Below are 19140 nucleotides of genomic sequence, written 5' to 3' on the forward strand. Positions count from 1 at the left end.
GGAAATAACACAATAAAATAACAATAACTGTAACGGCCGTCGTCGGTGGAATAAGGTGAGGACCAAGGTGCAGCGTGGTAAGTGTTCATGATTTTTAATATAATCAAAACTGAACACTAAACAAAATAACAACTAGGAAGAACGAACAAACAAAACAGTCCTGTCTAGTGATGAACCACAAAACAGAAAATAAACACCCACCAAACACAGGTGGAAAAAGGCTACCTAAGTATGATTCTCAATCAGAGACAACTAACGACACATGCCTCTGATTGAGAACCATACCAGGCCAAACTCAAAAAGCAACATAAAAACACAAACATAGACTGCCCACCCCAACTCACGCCCTGGCCATACCAAAACAAAGACAAAACAAAGGAGCTAAGGTCAGAACGTGACAATAACGAGACTACATACAAGAGTACCGGTACCGAGTCAATGTGCAGGGGTACGAGATCATTGAGGTAATACAGTATGTACATGTAGGTAGGGGTAAAAGTGACTAGGCAATCAAGATAGATAAAAAACAGAGTACCAGCAGTGTATTTGTGTGTGTGTGTGTGTGTGTGTGTGTTTTTATTTGTGTGTGTGTGTGTGTGTGTTTTTATTTGTGTGTGTGTTTTTATTTGTGTGTGAGCATTATGTAGTGTGTCATGTTCTGACCATAGTTCTTATGTGTTTTCTTTGTTTTAGTGTTGGTCAGGACGTGAGCTGAGTGGGCATTCTATGTTGTATGTCTAGTTTGTCTATTTCTATGTTTGGCCTGATATGGTTCTCAATCAGAGGCAGGTGTTAGTCAATGTCTCTGATTGGGAACCATATTTAGGTAGTCTGTTTTGTGTTGGGTTTTGTGGGTGGTTTTCACGAGCACAGCCCAGTGCGGGCTATTCCACCTCGCCGCACTGGAAGGGCGACCGGGAGCATTCAACCAGGTAAGGTTGGGCAGGCTCGGTGCTCAAGAGCTCCAGTGCGCCTGCACGGTCCGGTCTATCCAGTACCACCTCCACGCACCAGCCCTCCGGTGGCAGCCCCCCGCACCAGGCTGTCTCTCCGTCTCATCCCTACGGGTGCTCCCATCTTTCCAGCGCTGCCAGAGCCTTCTGCCTGTCCAGAGCTGCTAGAGTCTCCCGCCTGTCCAGAGCTGCTAGAGTCTCCCGCCTGTCCAGAGCTGCTAGCGTCTCCCGCCTGTCCAGAGCTGCTAGAGTCTCCCGCCTGTCCAGAGCTGCTAGAGTCTCCCGCCTGTCCAGAGCTGCTAGAGTCTCCCGCCTGTCCAGAGCTGCTAGAGTCTCCCGCCTGTCCAGAGCTGCTAGAGTCTCCCGCCTGTCCAGAGCCGCTAGAGTCTCCCGCCTGTCCTGAGCCGCCAGAGCCGCCAGTCTGCAAGGAGCCGCCAGAGCCGCCAGTCTGCAAGGAGCCGCCAGAGCCGCCAGTCTGCAAGGAGCCGCCAGAGCCGCCAGTCTGCAAGGAGCCGCCAGCCTCCAGAGCCGCCAGTCAGCCAGGATCCGCCAGAGCCGCCAGTCAGCCAGGATCCGCCAGAGCCGCCATTCAGCCAGGATCTGCCAGAGCCGTCAACCAGCCTGAGCTATCTCTCAGTCCTGAGCTACTCCTCGGTCCTGAGCTACTCCTCGGTCCTGAGCTACCCCTCGGTCCTGAGCTACCCCTCGGTCCTGAGCTACCCCTCGGCCCTGAGCTACCCCTCGGCCCTGAGCTACCCCTTGGCCCTGAGCTACCCCTCGGTCCTGAGCTACCCCTCAGTCCGGAGGAGTTTGTTTAGTCCAGTGGGGCCCTTTAGTAGGGTTGCCAATCCTAGGTCGGCGGGGAGGGTCGCCGTTCCTAGGAGGAGATAAAGCGGACAAAGACTATGGTGGAGTGGGGTCCACGTCCTGCGCCAGAGCTGCCACCACGGTCAGATGCCCACCCAGACCCTCCCCTATAGGTTCAGGTTTTGCGGCCGGAGTCCGCACCTTGGGGGGGGGGGGGGGGGGCACTGTCACGTTCTGACCATAGTTCTTTTGTGTTTTCTTTGTTTTAGTGTTGGTCAGGACGTGAGCTGAGTGGGCATTCTATGTTGTATGTCTAGTTTGTCTATTTCTATGTTTGACCTGATATGGTTCTCAATCAGAGGCAGGTGTTAGTCATTGTCTCTGATTGGGAACCATATTTAGGTAGCCTGTTTTGTGTTGGGTTTTGTGGGTGGTTGTCTTCTGTCTTTGTGTCTATGCACCAGATAGGACTGTTTTCGGTTTTCACATGTGTTGTTTTGTTTTTTGCAAGTGTTCTCATTTATTGTCCTTATTGAACACTAACCACGCTGCATTTTGGTCCTCCTCTCCTTCAACGGAAGAAAACCGTTACATAGTGTGTGTGTATTTGTGTGTTGGAGTGTCAGTGTAGTATGAGTGTGTGTGATTAGAGTCCAGTGAGTGAGGAGGAGACTGAAACTGTATTGGTGTTTGAACCATCATAGGTCCTTAGCAATGTGGACACCGAGGAACTTGACACTCTTGACCCGCACCATACAGCCCCGTCGATGTGATTTGGTTGGTGCTCGGCCCTCTGTTTCCTATAGTGCACAATCAGTTTCTTTGTCTTGCTGACATTGAGGGAGAGGTTGTTGTCCTGGCACCACATTAGCAGCAAGTCTCTGACCTCCTCCCTATAGGCTGTCTCATCGTCGTTGGTGATCAGGCCTACCACCGTTGTGTCGCCAGCAAACTTAACGGTGGTGTTGGAGTCGTGCACGGCTACACAGTCGTGGGTGAACAGGGACTACGAGAGGACTAAGCACACACCCCTGAGTGTCCCCCGTGCTGAGGGTCAGCGTGGCGGATGTGTTGTTGCCTACCCTCACCACCTGGGGGCGGCCTGTCCGGAAGTCCAGGATCCATTTGCAGAGGGAGGTGTTCAGTCCCAGGGTCCTTAGATTAGTGATGAGCTTTGCGGGTACTATGGTTTTGAACGTTGAGCTGTAGTCAATGAGCAGTGTTCTCACGTAGGTTCATTTTGTCCTGGTGGGAAAGGGCAGTGTGGAGTGCAAGACAGATTGCATCATCTGTGGATCTGTTGGGGCGGTATGCGAATTTGGAGTCTGTCCAGGGTGTCAGGGATGATGGTGTTGATGTGAACCATGACCAGCCATTTGAAGCATTTCATGGCTACAGATGTGAGTGCTATAGTTATTGGGCATAGGGACTGGGTCAGGGAGAGTTTGAAAATGTCAGTGAAGACACTTGCCTGCTGGTCTGTGCATGCTCCGAGTACACGTCCTGGTAATCCGTCTGGCCCTGCGGCCTTGTGAATGTTAACCTGTTTAAAGGTCTTACTCACATCAACTACAGAGAGTGTGATCACACAGTTGTCTGGAACAGCTGGTGCTCTGAGTGTTGCTAGCCTCGAAGCTAGCATAGAAGCCTTTAGCTCGCCTGATAGGCTCGCATCACTGGGAAGCTTGAGGCTGGATTTCTTTGACTTAACATGGTCGTCAAGCCAAAGAAAGTATCAGAGAATGGAAGGGGAGTGGAATATGAGTTATGCAAGGGGAAGGGGGAAGGGGGTTGGCTTGGCAAACAGATATCATTACACACTGTTGCATCATACACCCACGATAATAAGTTTGTGTGTATGACATGCTGAGCTTCTGACTCTAAAGGGTTACTGAGAACCGCCCACAAACCCACTACACACCAAGGGCTTCTCATGTGAACTTTTAAAAAATAAAACTTGTAAAATAGTATTTTTATTGAGGTCTCTTTTTAACAAGCCTCCTTTTTTTGTTCTAAATATAAAAGATGAAGTACAAGCTTTGAATTGCATACTGAAATTTGCTGAAATTTGCTGAATGTTGAGACTACTAAATCGTCACTTAAAAGCATGCCTCACGATGAGTCAAGTAAGAAATTTGACCGGATTGTGCAAATTGTATGAGTGCTTTGAATTGTCTAATATTTTATACAGAAAACATGTATTATTTTGACCTGAAAATCTCCAGCAGTTTAATATGCCATACTCTGATGAATAGTCTAATCCAATGTAGAAGATTTTCTCCTTTTGTCTCTCCATCTCAACCTGTCTCAGAGAGCTCATTGTCTCATTCTGCCCATAAGACCATACCATGGAGAATACTGCAGCATGAGTGATAGGCCTCTCCATCTTGTGTGACCGCAAAGATGAGTTACACCATAAGTTTACACTACAGGCAAGTAAAATAGATTAATATGTTTGTTTAGATGATAGTGTTTTGAAGGTGAAAGTGTGTGAAGGGCAGTGGCGTTTGCAAAGGGACAAAGGTAAGCTGTATCCCAGGGTGAGCTACGGATTAAATGCCAGCAGGGGGCCTTGGGTCTGGGAATTGAAGCTCTCTGTCCTCATTGTGTGGTCATGCCCATCCAGCCAGATGTAATTCAGTTTATTGAAGACTTCAAGGATACTCCCTTCCATCCACAGGTACACTCTTTCAGTTTAAATCCCCTTCAAAAGACCAAGAAGAGATTATAAGCATTGTAACGACTAGCTTTTTCTGAAGGCCTTACATACAAGAAGATTGATGTTATAAAACCTGCCAGATATGCAACTTGGTGACTGTGTGTTGCCATTTCTTGAAAAGTTCTTGTGGAAACATAGTTCTTAGTTTGAACATGTGCTTTTCTTGGAATATCTCAGTATGAAGTAAATATCCTGATTAAAGTTGAATGTTGACATGTTGAAGAATGGCTGAAGAAAAGCTTTGCGAGCCCATTGGCTTGTTTCAATTCATTTTTTAAATCTTATTGAAACTGGATGAAGATGCAGAGACATCAAATCAAACATCAAGTTGAACATTGGCTTCACAATTTGGATGTTTGTTTAACCGCTTAGCCAAATAAGTTATTATGCCAAAGTAATTACTTTTCATGACTTTTTATTCACCTCTGCTCAGTCTGATAAAAAATAAGATGTGAAAACAAGTTAATTCAGCCAAGACCATGTAGATAGGAGTATGGCTCCACCCACAGCGAATGTACAGTACTACATTTTCACAACCAGCAAGTTCACAGGACTATGAATTCAACTTGAGAGGTGGATATTTGTGTGTTGCTACTTGAAAGACGACATCAATGACTTCCTACGAATGAAAACAAGCACTTGGCCTGAAAATCAATAGGCATATCATCAAAGTTATAACAGATGAAGAACGTAAACCAGCAGCAGAGATGATTGATTAAAAGGACTTATTGAACTCATTCATGGACATGTTAAATCTATTCCGTGGGTCAGTTATACTGGGATATAGAGTACGTCGGCATAGGCTACAACATACATAAATAATAATACAAAATATTAAAATATAAATGAAACCAGGGCTACAAAAGAACTGAAACAGGAATAACGAAGAATATAGAGACCATACATTAAATATGATTGAGCTTCATTTTTATGGAATGGTCAGCCTATCAATGTGAGAGACGCAGACTCGGTCTTGACCTTTAAGTCTTTACTGAAGACTCATCTCTTTAGTAGGTCCTACGATTGAGTGTAGTCTGGCCCAGGGGTGCGAAGTTTAACGGCAAGGCACTTGAGCAACGAACTGACCTTACTGTCTCTGCCTGGCCGGCTCCCCTCTCTCCACTGGGATTCTCTGCCACTGACCCTATTACGGGGGCTGAGTCACTGGCTTATTAGTGCTCTTCCATTCAGTCCCTAGGAGGGATGAGTGGGTTGAGTCAGAAACATGAACTTCCTGTCCGGTTTTGCGTCTCCTCGGGCTTGTGCGGTGGAGGAGATCTTTGTGGGCTATACTCAGTCTTGTCTCAGGGTACTAAGTTGGTGGTCTGTTGATATCCCTCTAGTGGTGAGGGGGCTGTGCTTGGCAAAGTGGGTGTGGTTATATCCTGCCTGGTTGGGCCTGTCCGGGGGTATCGTCGGACTGGGCCACAGTGTACCCTGAACCTAGGGTCAGTCTGTTATATCTGGTGTAATTCTCCTGTCTTATCTGGTGTCCTGTGTGAATTTAAGTATGCTCCCTTTAATTATCTCCCTCCCCTCCCGGAGGATCTGAGCCCTAGGACCATGCCTCAGGACTACCTGGCCTGATGACTCCTGGCTGTCCCCAGTCCACCTGGTCGTGCTGCGGCTCCAGTTTCAACTGTTCTGCCGGCAGACATCCTGAAGAACAATCTGGCCTTAATGGCCTTGTACCATCTCCACCCGGCACAGCCAGAAGAGGACTGGCCAGCCCTCAGAGGCTGGTTCCTCTCTACATTTCTTCCTAAGTTCCTGCCTTTCTATGGAGTTTTTCCTAGCCACCGTGTTTCTACATTTGCATTGCTTGCTGTTTGGGGTTTTAAGCTGGGTTTCTGTACAGCACTTTGTAACATCTGCTGATGTAAAAATGGCTTTATAAATACATTGTATTGATTGACTTATTGAAAAAAGTAACTGGAAGTAATTGCAAAGCCATACTTTGAAAATGTATAAAAATGTAATTGCTCTCAACTAGGATCTCGACTTTTTCTAAGGAAAAGCCATTGCATTACTACCCTCTAGTGGCCCTTTCAATGCTCTGCGCTCAGAAGGGAATATTCTGTAGCACGAAACAATCAATCAACAGCAATGTTTCAAAGTCTCACTGACTTACAGTATATCGGATTGATATATCGGGTCTATACACGAGAAGGGAAACATTTCACGGATTGTCATACATTTTCTTTGCAGCTCAACAATGCATATCCTCACGTTTACCACACCTTCACTCTCAATCACACAACCACAAAGATACAGCATCTTCAGACTGACACTAGATGCTCTCACGTACCCAGACAAGGTCTCAAAACATGTCCCAGAACACTAGTAAACATTATTGATCGTTTTCAAAGTGACTTTGGCTAATAGATCCCATTCTTGTTGGCATGAGTATTGTAGTAATTAGCCAATACTCTTGATCTGGCTTCGTTTGCACATGAACAGCAAGCTCTCATTAAGTCATTAAATCTTCACAATTAAACTTCAGAATTCAATTTTATCAGTAGGCTTTGAAAAGCAGTCACTGAAATATTAGAAATACAAGTAGACACATTTCTCAGTGTGAAAACTTGGCAGAGCCGAAAATGTAACTCCATTGCTTCATCTACAGAACAAACATTGAACACCACCCTCAACTGTAAGAGCAGAGATAACGATTTAATAACTTGGTGAGAACACGGTTACAGGACAGAGAAAAGAAGACAGCAGCTGAGCTCCTTTTAGATTACTGATATAGCTGTGAGAGACCTGTCATTTCTCTCAGGTGTGCATTTTTCAGTGACTGAGATTTTAACTACTCTCTCCTGTGTAGATAGGAATCTGTGCAGAAGAGAATAGGGCATGAGCAATTTGATAGGACCCAGATCTGTGGATTGACCTCTCCCTTCCTTTCTCCATCATTAAAGAACATAATAGAGGCACTTCTGTATCTGAACAGCTTCATTAGAACACTCAAGTGCCTTTGCATTAGTGAACATTTGAAGATATTGTTCTCTGATATGTTTGACTGCGAAATACAAATGAAATGCATGAATAAAGTTTCTAATGCTTTATAGTGCCTACACACAATACCCAATAATGTCAAAATGGAATTATATATTTTTTAAATGTTTACAAATGAATTAAACATTAAAAGCTTAGGTGTCTAGAGTCAATAAGTATTCACCCCATTTGTTATGGCAAGCCTAAAATCAGGAGTAAAAATGTCACATAATAAGTTGCATGGACTCAGTCTGTGTGCAGTAATAGTTTTTAACATGATTTTTGAATGACGACCTCATCTCTTTACCCTACACATACAATTATTTTGTAAGGTCCCTCAGTCGAGTGGTGAATTTCAAGTGCAGATTCAATCACAAAGACCAGGGAGGTTTTCCAACGCCACGCAAAAAATGGCACCTATTGGTAGATGGGTAAAAAGAAGCAGACATTGAATATCCCTTTGAGCATGGTGCAGTTATTAATTACGCTTTGGATGGTGTATCAATACACCCAGTCACTTCAAAGATACAGGCGTCCTTCCTAACTCAGTTGCCGGAGAAGAACGAAACTGCTCAGGGATTTCACCATGAGGCCAATGGTAACTTTAAAATAGTTACAGAGTTTAATGGCTGCGATAGGAGAAAACTGAGGATGGATCCACAACATTGTAGTTACTCCTCAATGCTAAACTAAATGACAGAATGGAAAGAAGGAAGGCTGTACAGATACAAATATTCCAAAACAGGCATCCTGAAGTAAAATTGCAAAAAATGTGATAAAGAAATCACTGAATACCACTCTTCATATTTTCAAGCATGGTGGTGTCTGCATCATGTTATGGGTATAGTTGTCATTGGCAGAGACTAGGGAGTTTTTGAAGGATCAAAATAAATGGAATAGATCTAAGCACAGCAGAATCCAAGAGGAAAACCTGAGTCAGTCTGCTTTCCAACAGACACTGGGAGACAAATTCACCTTTCAGCAGGACAATAACCTAAAAGACAAGGCCAAATATACACTGGAGTTGCATACCAAGACGATATTGAATGTTCCTGAGTTTTGTTTTAAAACATCTTGAAAATCTATGGCAAGACTTGAAAATGGCTGACTAGCAACAACCATCTTGACAGAGCTTGAATCATTTTTTAAAGAATAATTTGCAAATATCCTACAATCCAGGTGTGCAAAGCTCTTAAAAACTTACCCAGAAAACCTCACAGCTGTAATCATTGCCAAAGTTGATTCTAACATCTATTGACTCATAGGTGTGAATACCGTGTAGATGGGTGAGAAATATGTGCCTTCAGAAACTATTCATACCCCTTGACTTATTCTACATTTTATTGTGTTAAAGCCTTAATTCAAAATGGATTACATAGATTTTTTTCTTACCCATCTACACACAATACCCCATAATGACAAAGTACCACTCTTCATATGTTTAAGCATGGTGGTGGCTGCATCATGTTATGGGTATGCTTGTCATCGGCAAGGACTAGGAAGTTTTGTTTTTAAATTATTCAAGCTCTGTCAAGCTGATTGTTGATCAGTGTTAGACAGTCATTTTCAAGTCTTTCCATAGATTTTCAAGCTAATTTAAGTCAGAACCAACTAGGCCACTCAGGAACATTCAATGTCATCTTAGTAAGCAACTCCAGCATAGATTTGGCCTTGTGTTTTAGGTTATTCAGCTGAAAGGTGAATTTGCGTCCCTGCAATTCTTCTAGGACTTTGCCTATGCTCATAGCTGTATTACGTTTCTTTTTATCCTACAAAACTCCCTAGTTTGTGCCGATGACAAGCATACCCATATCATGATGCAGCCACTACCGTGCTTTAAAATATGAAGAGTGGTACTCAGTGATGTTGGATTAGCCTCAAACATAATGCTTTGTATTCAGGACAAAAAGTACATTTATTTTCCAAATTTCTTTGCAGTATTACTTAAGTGTCTTGTTGCAAACAGGATGCACGTTTTGGAATATTTTTATTCTGTACAGTCTTCCTTCTTTTCACTCTTTTTCTTTTCACTGTCATTTAGGTTAGTATTGTGGAGTAACTACAATGTTGTTGATCCATCCTCAGTTTTCTCCTATCACAACAATTAAACTCTGTAACTGTTATAAAATCACCATTGGCGTCATGGTGAAATCCCTGAGCAGTTTCCTCCCTCTCCGGCAACTGAGTTAGAAAGGATCTTTGTAGTGATTGGGTGTAATGACACACCATCCAAAGCCTAATTAATAACTTGCTCAAAGGAATATTCAGTGTTTGCTTCTTTTATGCATCTACCAATTGGTGGCCTTCTTTGCGAGGCATTGAAAAACCTCCCTGGTCTTTGTGGTTGAATCTGTGTTTGAAAGTCATTACTCAATTGGAGGAACCTCACAGATAATTGTATGTCTGGGGTACAGAGATGGGGTAGTTATTCAAAAATCGTGTTAACCATTGTTATTAAACACTGAATGAGTCCATGCAACTTATTATGTGGTTTGTTAAGCACACTTTTACTGCTGAACGTATTTAGGCTTGCCATAACAAATGGGTTGAATACTTATTGACACTTATTGACATTTCAGCTTAATTAAAAAAAAATAAAAAAAATCTAAAATGCTCTGCAAACAAAATTCCAAGTTGATACTATGGGGTATTGTGTATAGATCAGTGACAGAAAATCTCAATTTAATCAACTGTAAATGCTGGCTGTATCACAACAAAATGTGGAATAAGTCAAGTGGTTTGAATACTTTCTGAAGGCACTATTTGAAACAGTCTATGTCATTAGAGTGACTCTGAGCTGAGGGCTGTACTATACTCTATGACTCACTCACCTGATTGCTGCTGTGACCTTGCTGAGATCCCAAAACTGCTGCTTTTTGTGAAAGACTTTCCTCTATGCATGTTTACCACACAATAACTTTTGCAATAGCTCTACTTATATTATGTGATGATAACTAAACTTGATATTTCACATAGCACTGCATCCATAAATTATTAAAGGCCCAATGCAGCTATTTTTATTTCAATATCAAAACATTCCCCCTCCCTGAACCTCGGCTCATAAATCGGCCCTCGGCTGAATGTAGTTGCCTAACACTGTCATATTGTGTGCCATTATGTTGCATCATACTGTATTTTAAGCCATTCATACGTGACATATAATACATGTTAGTGTCCTAAATTGCAGATGTGCAGTACATTGAGTACATTTGACCTTTCTTCATAAACTCTACTATGCTGCAGGCCAGGGTCAAGATTTGATGTGATTTTACCCCAACTGAGAACCCTGCTCTTGCTTCAGTAGGCTACACAAGACTGTCTCCAGTGATCCCCTATAGCAGGGGTGTCAAACTAATTTCATGGAGGGCCTGGTGTCTGCAGGTTTTTGTTTTCCTCTTTGAATTAAGCCCTAGACAACCAGGTGTGTGGTTCCTTACTAATTAGTTACCTTAATTCATCAATAAAGGAGGAGTGAAAACCTGTAGACACTTGGCTCTCCGTGGAATGAGTTTGACACCTGTGCCCTATAGGTTCTACTTGTGCAGATTCTGTCCTTAGGCATGCTGTGTCTGCACTAATCATCACCACTCTCTGGCTGTTACAGTGGTGGAGACAGTGGCTCAAAAATGAGATGTCAGGGCCACAGTAGCACTTTTGATGAGCACTACTGAAGTGGCTGCAAGATCAATCTCAAACCCAAAGAGCAAACAGACTTTAGTCTACAGCCATGAGATGTTGTGCATTTAGAATGCTCTGTGCCAAATAGGAGGTCAAGGAGAAAGAGGACTACTGCGGGTGCACACAATGACCATGCTGCAGGCACTCACTGTGGACAATCCAATCTCCAACATAACGCATCTGCTTGATCATTTCAACAGGTCAATCTTATAGGACTACAAAAGTCTTGCGTTGCAATCCTTCCAATCCCATGTCGTTAACTGAAGTCCGAGGCTACCCTTTCTTAAAAAAGACAACAGGGTAAAAAAAATCATTTGCATTCGTGGAGAACAAAATAGGGCCGAAATAGAAAGTTCTGATCAGGTAATTGTTTGCCTACTGTCCTTATGAACGAGTATTAATATACAGTGCCTTGCGAAAGTATTCGGCCCCCTTGAACTTTGCGACCTTTTGCCACATTTCAGGCTTCAAACATAAAGATATAAAACTGTATTTTTTTGTGAAGAATCAACAACAAGTGGGACACAATCATGAAGTGGAACGACATTTATTGGATATTTCAAACTTTTTTTTAACAAATCAAAAACTGAAAAATTGGGCGTGCAAAATTATTCAGCCCCCTTAAGTTAATACTTTGTAGCGCCACCTGCGATTACAGCTGTAAGTCGCTTGGGGTATGTCTCTATCAGTTTTGCACATCGAGAGACTGACATTTTTTACCATTCCTCCTTGCAAAACAGCTCGAGCTCAGTGAGGTTGGATGGAGAGCATTTGTGAACAGCAGTTTTCAGTTCTTTCCACAGATTCTCGATTGGATTCAGGTCTGGACTTTGACTTGGCCATTCTAACACCTGGATATGTTTATTTATGAACCATTCCATTGAAGATTTTGCTTTCTGTTTTGGATCATTGTCTTGTTGGAAGACAAATCTCCGTCCCAGTCTCAGTTTCTTCCAGAATGGTCCTGTATTTGGCTCCATCCATCTTCCCATCAATTTTAACCATCTTCCCTGTCCCTGCTGAAGAAAAGCAGACCCAAACCATGATGCTGCCACCACCATGTTTGACAGTGGGGATGGTGTGTTCAGCTGTGTTGCTTTTACGCCAAACATAACGTTTTACATTGTTGCCAAAAAGTTCAATTTTGGTTTCATCTGACCAGAGCACCTTCTTCCACATGTTTGGTGTGTCTCCCAGGTGGCTTGTGGCAAACTTTAAACAACACTTTTTATGGATATCTTTAAGAAATGGCTTTCTTCTTGCCACTCTTCCATAAAGGCCAGATTTGTGCAATATACGACTGATTGTTGTCCTATGGACAGAGTCTCCCATCTCAGCTGTAGATCTCTGCAGTTCATCCAGAGTGATCATGGGCCTCTTGGCTGCATCTCTGATCAGTCTTCTCCTTGTATGAGCTGAAAGTTTAGAGGGACGGCCAGGTCTTGGTAGATTTGCAGTGGTCTGATACTCCTTCCATTTCAATATTATCGCTTGCACAGTGCTCCTTGGGATGTTTAAAGCTTGGGAAATATTTTTGTATCCAAATCCGGCTTTAAACTTCTTCACAACAGTATCTCGGACCTGGCTGGTGTGTTCCTTGTTCTTCATGATGCTCTCTGCGCTTTTAACGGACCTCTGAGACTATCACAGTGCAGGTGTATTTATACGGAGACTTGATTACACACAGGTGGATTGTATTTATCATCATTAGTCATTTAGGTCAACATTGGATCATTCAGAGATCCTCACTGAACTTCTGGAGAAAGTTTGCTGCACTGAAAGTAAAGGGGCTGAATAATTTTGCACGCCCAATTTTTCAGTTTTTGATTTGTTAAAAAAGTTTGAAATATCCAATAAATGTCGTTCCACTTCATGATTGTGTCCCACTTGTTGTTGATTCTTCACAAAAAAATACAGTTCTATATCTTTATGTTTGAAGCCTGAAATGTGGCAAAAGGTCGCAAAGTTCAAGGGCCCGAATACTTTCGCAAGGCACTGTATCTCTAAAAGTATGGTACATCTTTCAATTACAAACTCGTCTCATTAGTAATGTTCAAACATCCTATATTACTTCAATCACAATAGTAATTTCCATACTGTGTGAACGGGACATTTTTCATAAAAGTAGAATACCCAACTCGCATGTTAGCCTACGGGCAAATGTGCACACCCTTTCAGCATACAAACATTGACATTTTGAGAAGAGTGGTTTGATCCTTTTCGTGGTGTTCCAACAAAATACAAAGGATCTGGAATTCTAAGCGTTTCACTCTAGAATTTGCAGATGTTGAATATGATAATATCCACATGTTTTGTGGATATTATTAATATGCCTTAGTCATTTGCTTTCAAATAAATTGGCATATTTTATTTTGTAGTCATGTTCTGTCTAATTGTGTGATACAGGGCTAATGTGGGGTTTAATCTAGGCTGTAGGACAGGGGCCTGTTAGATATGGGACTGTTCTGGCATTCAATTCCCAATCTTGACAGGGGTGCCCACAAGCTTTGGGGCCCCCAACCCCCCAACCCCCCAAAATGAATTTGCTTTAAAACAACTAAATTTGCTCTCAGCCTCATGTCAAAATTAGCAGAATAAGCAGAAAGTTTGTTTACAGATTCTTGAAAGTTGGGACAACCCTTCTCCAGCAGGGAAACGTTATTGTTATAGTAGAAAATTGTATTGAATACTCAGGGAGAAAAAGGTGTAGATTCACATGTCGAGCGCGGCAGGTGTTTATTACGCCTTCACAGAAGGCAGGAATCATGGTTACAGGCAGATAATGATTATACACAAGTAGGCAAAGTAGGTGAATCAAAACTAGGACTGAAGGCTATAATTGGTTCTCACAAACGAACTACGAAAAGGCTTAGTAGAGTCAAAACAAACAATACCTCAGCTGATGAGACCAGGTGAGTAACTAACAATGAACAAAAATGAAAGTCAGGGCTACGTTCAAGAACACAAAGAAACAGGGCTACAAACACAATGAAACAGAACACAAGGTTGACTAAGAAAATAAATACAGAACCTTACACAAATGATTGATTTTGTTGTGTTATTTGAGCTTAAAATGTACATTTAGGAGAATTTGATAAGGGAAAATATTTATTTTGGTATTTTCTAAATACTTTCAATATTATTCATGTTGGCTCTATGCCTGGAAATGCATTTGTTTGGCTCAAAGGATCCCAATTTCAAACTGTTCAAAATTCTAAAAACTGGCAATAATGATTATTAACTGGAAAATTATCTTATGTATATAGTTTCTTGCAATAGCCCCCTGTGACTTTAATATTTCTCTCAAAAATGTGATTTGGTCAGCGCCGTCAGATTTGTCTAAAATGAATCAGGAATGAGCAGGGTCAGCTATACTGTATCATAAGGACCCTTTTTTCATTTCTTAATTACATGTAGTGCAACAAGACCACACATGGTCTTTAAAGTTCTTTACTTTTGATCTATTTAAACAAACAATGTTGGAATCACCATGGTCACAAAACTCCATCTGCCTGATAGAATATGAATTCGGTTCAAATACACTGAGTGTACAAAACATTAATAACACCTTCCTAATATTGAGTTGCACCCCCCTCTTTTGCCCTCAGAACAGCCTCAATTCGTCAGGACACGGACAAGGTGTTGAAAGCATTCCACAGGACTTCAGTGCACAACACAACAGCTGTCTGTGACCAGGCAACAATAAAAAGACTGTCAAAGTCAACATAGCTACTAGAAATAGCGCGTTAGCAGCCTCCTGAGTGGCGCAGCAGTCTAAGGCACTGCATTGCAGTACTTGAGGCGTCACTACAGACCCAGGTTTGATCCCAGGCTGTGTCATAACCGCCCGTGACTGGGAGTCGCATAGGGCGGCACACAATTAGCCCAGGGGAGGGTTTGGCCAGGGGGGGGGGGGCTTTACTTGGCTCTAGCGACTCCTTGTGACAGGCTGGGTGCCTGCAGGCTGACTTCGGTTGTCAATTGAATGGTGTTTCCCCCGACACATTGGTGCAGCTGGGTTACAGGTTAAGCGGGCGGGTGTTAAAGATCGCGGTTTGGAGGGTCATATTTAGGAGGACGTATGACTCGACCTTCGCCCCTCCCGAGCCCGTTGGGGAGTTGCAGCAATGAGACAAGATCGTAATTGGATATGACATTTTTATTTTTATTTACAAAAATAATTATGTGCTAGTAAAACTGCTACAGTCATGCAGTACAGTGTACAGTCAACAAGCAGTTTAGCAGTTACATCAGCGGACCCTGGTGGCAATAAATTAATAAAACCAAAAGCTTACCTTGACTTGGTAGCATTACAGTGTTGGATAGCCATAGCCAGCTAGCTAACATAATGTAGCATCCCTCTCTGTTTGAGCCGGGTGTTTGAGTATGCTAAACTAGCTAGCTGCATTCGCTAGTTAAGTGAAAGTGAGAGAACAAATACAACAAAATCTCTCTCTCTCTCGCTTCTCCTTCATTTTTAAATAAATACATTTGTTCCAAACTGTTCAACAATCGTCTTTCTCTCTCTTTAAGTCAACTACTCACCACATTTAATACACTGCAGTGCTAGCTAGATGAAGCTTATGTTTTCAGTACTAGATCAATTCTCTGATCCTTTGATTAGGTGGACAATGTGTCAGTTCATGATGCAATAGCTCTGTTAGGTTGGAAATCTTCCTCCGGAAGTTGTCATAATTACTGTGTAAGTATATGGAAGGTTGTGAGAACCATGAGCCTCCTAGGTTTTGTATTGAAGTCAATGTATCCAGAGGAGGACGGAAACTAGCTGTCCTTCGGCTACACAATGGTGTTACCCTATAGAGTGCTGTTGAGGCTACTATAGACCTTCATTGCAAAACAGTGTGTTTTAATCAATTATTTTGTGATGTGAATATATTTAGTATAGTTTTCATCTACCAATAGGTGACCTTTTATGTGAGGCAGTGTAAATCCTCCCTGGTCATTGTAGTTGAATCTGTGCTTGAAGTTCACTACTCGACTGAGGGACCTTACAGATAATTGTATGTGTATGGGGTACAGAAATGGGGTAATCATTCAAAAATCATGTTAGCCACTATTATTGCACACAGAGTGAGTCCAGCAACTTATTATGTGACTTGTGAAGCACATTTTTACTTGGCATTACAAAGGGGTTGACTCAAGTAATTTCAGATTTTAAAAAATTATTGTGTAAAAAAAAAAAAACACAATTCCACTGTGACAATATCGGGTATTGTGTGTAGATCAGTGGCACAAAATATCAAATTAATTCATTTTAAATTCAGCCTGTAAGCCAACAAAATGTAGAAAAAGTCTGTGCCTGTCAGATAGTCTTACATCATTATCAACCTCAGTTCTTCTAACAAAACATTTTTTTTCTTCTATATATTTAACCTTTATTTAACTAGGCAAGTCAGTTAAGAACATTATTATTTACAATTACATTTATTCACGTTAGTAAGTAACAATATCTGATTTGTACGTGTTTGTCTGTCTGACTATGATCAAAGCTTCTGAATGTGGTATATCATTGCAAAGAGTTGGGGTATTTGTGTCCGACAATTCGTGAAAGTGGTCTGTTACTTTACATACGAAGCGTTTCATCAAGTCTACATCCGGGTTTTTTTCCTAGGCAATGGAGGCATATCACCTCCGTTCCTTAGGCAAAGGGAAATAAATTCGCCGCACCGTCACATAAAGTAGATCCTCTACTAAATGCGATTTCATCTATATTTATACATAGCATCACAATATACTGAATCGATTTAATACTTTAATGATATTATTGAATCAATCAGAGCCATTGGTGACTTGTTTTGTGCTAAGTGCCCCTTAGTTTTCCCTGCCCCGTTCTCGCTCACTCTTCCTACGCGCATTGATGTGCAATGTGCTCAGGATAGGGGGGTGAATGAGATTGACGAAGAGTTCTTGTTCTGTATCTCAGTTTTTCTCTTTATACTCAAATTAAATAGTGGGAAAAATTATCGGGAAAATCACATCATATGCAATGGAGTGTATTTGGATATTAAGTGGATAAATACACGCTCTGGGCGTTTTTCGGTGAAGAAGTACTACGGTGTTTGTAAATATTTATTTAAATAATTTGTGTGAGAAGAGCAGGGTTGGCTGCTGCTCAAGTGAGTAAAAGAGGAGGGTAAGAACATCTCGGGATCTTTCTATTATTATAAGAACTTTCATTTCCATCTCCGCTACTCTCTTTTATCTGATTAATATTGTTGTTTTAGATCAAGTGTATTCGCATTTTAGTCGAAGGAAAGCAGTCGCCGAGCAATCGTTTTGTTCATATATCCATATTCTAGGAGTTGGGTGATATTTTATAAGTGCCTTGCTATTGGAGGGTATTGAACGTAGTGCGTAAAGGGGCTGATTCTAACTTGCGCTAAGCTTTACGCCTCTGTTATACAATAAAAACAACGTTTGCAAAGAATTTCAAAGCACAATTCTAATGTATTTTATTGCGTGGGCAACTGCCGGGCAGTCATCCATTTCAGGTGGATAATAAGATGTTAATAAGTCAATGTGTCTGCTTTTTAGTTGAGCGAATGCTTTGTTGCTTGCCCTCTGTTTCTTTTTTCGCGACGAGTAACACGTAATAGCGCCACAAAAGCGTTAGTGAATGCTATTGAGTAGGTTACCATTTCACGTAAAAGAAAAAAAACGTATCACATAAGTTCTTATATTTTATTCCAAAAGAGGGTTGACATGTGCATCCCCTGCTCTTGCGTAGTTAATTTTTTTGATTCAAGTTTATACCATGTGATATTTAAGTTAATAGTGTAAAAGAACTAAGCCGATTCTCATTGGACAACCAACTTGCTATTTGGAGGAGTAACTCCAGCTCGTGAATGATCTTTAGCTAATTTAGTTATGCCTGCATCAAGTGGAACTCGATAGTTTTTCTCCTGGTGCCCCACATACTAGCCTACTCCGAGAAATAAGAGTATTTACCTACTGAACAAGATATAACTAATTCGCAGGATTCGCTATACAGTTATTCCCCCCCCCCCCCCCCCCCCCCCCCCACACACAAATAAATGTGGCCTAGCTGGTGAAATAGTGGGGGTAGTTGTAGGCCCTATTCCAGTCGAACGGCTGAGATTGGAACGCTTGATATTGTATCAGTTTTTCTTAAACGATGTCTTTATTATTAGTTTATTTGAGTGACAGACAGGTGCAGTGACGTGTCCTCAATTCAGGCCACTTTAGGAGTAGGACGTATACGTTTACCCATCTGTAGCTTACATTTCTAGTTTTGCATGGCGTTCATGTTTGGCCCCACTTTACATCATGTATTTAGACAGGTGCAGCGGAATTACAATGTAGGAACGCTACTCATTGTTGTACTCACTTACTGCACTGTTGGAGCTAGGAGCACAAGCATTTCGCTACACTCGCAATAACATCCGCTAAATATTTGTATGCAACCAATATAATTTTATTTGATTAAACCGTATGTAGGCCCAGCCTGGTCTCATAGACTAGACGTAAAAATAGTAAACGTAAACCTAGAAACTCAAATTAGTATATGTTACGTTTGGTATTGTTACTAAAGACAGACGGTTACTTAACCTGTCAAGGACTGGCGGAACCCCTGCAACAGCCAGTGAAAGTGCAGGGCGCCAAATTCAAAACAACAAAAATCTCATAATTAAAATTCCTCAAGCATACAAGTATTTTACACCATTTTAAAGATACAATTCTCGTTAATCCAGCCACAGTGTCTGATTGCAAAAAGGATTTACAGCGAAAGCACCACAAACGATTATGTTAGGTCACCACCAAGCCACAGAAAAACACAGCCATTTTTCCAGCCAAAGAGAGGAGTCACAAAAAGCAGAAATAGAGATAAAGTTAATCACTAACTTTTGATGATCTTCATCAGATGACACTCATAGGACTTCATGTTACACAATACATGCATGTTTTGTTTGATAAAGTTCATATTTAATATAGTTCATATATAAG

The 19140-nt window shown here is 41.7% G+C and overlaps 1 protein-coding gene across 7 annotated transcripts in view; it reads left to right on the forward strand.

The window, feature by feature from the left end:
- The first annotated feature begins 17045 nt into the window (after positions 1–17045).
- The window catches only part of LOC110506321 (PHD finger protein 21A), a 51786-nt gene continuing 49691 nt past the window's right edge, over positions 17046–19140 (forward strand). For 6 of the 7 annotated variants that reach the window (XR_005039674.1, XM_036963432.1, XM_021585856.2 and 3 more), the window contains exon 1: positions 17046–17308. The gene's annotated coding sequence lies outside the window, so the exon portion shown is untranslated. The remainder of the gene's footprint in view (positions 17309–19140) is intronic. The other variant, XM_021585857.2, reaches the window with a different exon arrangement.

This window comes from Oncorhynchus mykiss, chromosome 26, assembly GCF_013265735.2.
Source record: "Oncorhynchus mykiss isolate Arlee chromosome 26, USDA_OmykA_1.1, whole genome shotgun sequence".
In the NCBI taxonomy this organism is placed as follows: Eukaryota; Metazoa; Chordata; class Actinopteri; order Salmoniformes; family Salmonidae; genus Oncorhynchus; species Oncorhynchus mykiss.